The following is a 2,560-nucleotide window of genomic DNA, read 5'->3' as shown; positions in this document are numbered from 1 at the left end:
CTCTCTCTCTCTCTCTCTCATATTGAATGAAGGAATCATAGCTGAATATGTGTAATCTGTGTAGGAAAAGAATGAGTCCATATCAGGGAGGAAAAGGGAACAGGTTTGATTCAATAGCTCTCTTGCTGGTTCTCACCTTTCCTCTTCCCTATGGCTCTAACTTGCTCCTGGTGTCTGTTTCCCCAGTACCTGTTCCTTAACCAGTCAGCCATGATTAAACTAGCAGGGTCACCTGGCAGGCATTCTGGGACTTCCCAGAAGGGAGCAGTGAACCTGGCAGGCATTCAATCTGGAGCACCACATAGTGACCTAAATCTTTACCATCATAGAAATGAGATTTGATGGTTATGGGTTCAGGATTCCTGGGTCAGTTCAAGATACTTTTTGTTCATTACCTTATTCATCAACTTATTCCTTGGAAATATGTTGGTCACCATGTAGACAACAGTTCAAATGTCTTATAGATACTGTCACATACCTAAAACTTTACCATTTACTTGTAGAAGTGAAAGAGGATACTGGCTTGTTGTTCTTGTTGTTGTTGTTGTTTTGTTTTATTTTGTTTTGTTTGGGAAGAAATGGAGTCTTTCTGGGTGTAATTGACTTGTCCAAAGTCATTAATGTCAATGGTAGGCTAACATGCAAACAATTCTCTTCATTCTCCTTTAGTTTTCTATTTGCTAAGCAATGCAGCCTCACACTTACAGCTGGAAAAAATAAAATGCACAGCAATTAAGTGATTTACTCCAGGTCAGAGCAGAAGACCATGAGATTGGCATATGAACTTGAAGGGACTGACATGAGTGCTTTTCTGTAGCATCAACCACGTGTAAGTCAATAACATCACAGACAAAATTACTTCCATATTAACCATGGCACAGTTTCCAAATGGAACAGTAGCAACTTCTTTATAAGAAAGATAACTAAGAGCAGTTAGAAATCTGTCAAAAATCTTTTAAAAATTATCTTTTCCACTGTAACTTATCTTCTCCCATGTAAATGAATAGTAACAGAAGAATTTCAAAACTAATTCACATGGCCAAAAAGTCTCTGCCCAAGGATAAAAAGAATTGAGAAACAATAGGAAGATAGAATTTCCATTTCCCCCAAATTTATACTCAATGAAAACCCATAGTTTGACACTGTTTTAGAGATTTTAAGTCCAGGACTCAAATATAGCTTTTTATGAATCCTGAGGGTCAGGAATCCTGGACCTTGATATAAAGAAGCAACCTGTGTAAAAGAGAAAAGCCAAATAGGAATGAATAATCAACACATACAATCAAGAACAGTACCCTCACTAACTCTTGGAGACTAGCATAACATTTCCTTGGGCTTTGAGGAATTCTAGTCTCAGAATTATTTTTTGCTAGAATTACAATATTCAAAGCTAATAATAAACAAGCAGGACTCATTCCTATGAAAGTCCACCCCCGCTTCTGCCTTCACTATGCTACCTACTCATCCCTATGCTTCTCCAACTATTAATCCTACTTTCAACTTTTTCCACTATACTGTAGAATTTCTCTTCATCGTTACAGTCCTGTCTTCTGAATCCTCTTCTATATTTATCTGAAACTCTACTCTATACCTATTACCTATTCTTCCTCCTCACAAATTCTTGACCTCTTCTAATCTGCTTCAGCTACACTCCCAGAACGACACAAGGGATTATGTCACAACTCAGTTTTACTCAATATTGTCTCAGTACCCCAAACTCTCAACCATTTGCTTGCTTAATCTTCACTCTCCAACATGGACACTAAGGTAAATCATCTGAGCCCCACCATAGTGCTTCTAGTCTCATTAAATACATTAATCTCCCTATTCCTTCCATTTCCCTACCTGAAAAAATCCTAACTCTGGATCAGTGCTATAAATAGCCTTCTCTGCTCTCGGACTCAAGACTGAACACTTATGGGGAAAATCATACAACAGTGCAAATTTGTGCCACTATGAATTCACAGTCTCCAACCTCGATAACATCAGTTCCCTCCTATAATATCTTTGGTCATTATTTCAAACTGCATCCATTCTCATTAAGCCCCATAATCAACCCTGGCTTCATGCACTGTTAAAAAATAATCTTGGATTCTATTAAGGCTATCTGCTAAGATCTCCATTAAGTACTGTTACTACCTATCATGTCCATACTACAACCATCCTTATCAGCTTCCCTCTGGCCTCAAAGAAAAAGATCTTCTTCCTCCTGTGCAAGGCCAACCCTGTCTCTATGCCTTGAATTGTTCCCCTCGGCCTTTTCATTATTTTTTGCCTCAAGATCCTATATTTCTGAATTCTTCTCTTCATTGGCTCTTTCCCTTCAGCCTAAAATCATGCCCAAACCTTTCCCAGTCTATAAGGAGCTTCTCTTGACACCGCCAACCTCTCTCCTTCCTAAGCACACAAACTTCAGAGAAGGGTGAACTCTTCTGTGAGACCACATAACACACAGAAATCAAGCTTCTGCCACTATCATTCCTATTGAAATTGTTCTTGTCAAAGTCACCAATGACTTTACATAACCAGATAAACATTTATCTTTTGGGTCCCTTAGATG

The sequence above is a fragment of the Pteropus vampyrus genome, unplaced genomic scaffold, assembly GCF_000151845.1.
Source record: "Pteropus vampyrus isolate Shadow unplaced genomic scaffold, Pvam_2.0 Scaffold11, whole genome shotgun sequence".
In the NCBI taxonomy this organism is placed as follows: Eukaryota; Metazoa; Chordata; class Mammalia; order Chiroptera; family Pteropodidae; genus Pteropus; species Pteropus vampyrus.
Note: the sequence above shows the minus strand (reverse complement) of the source record.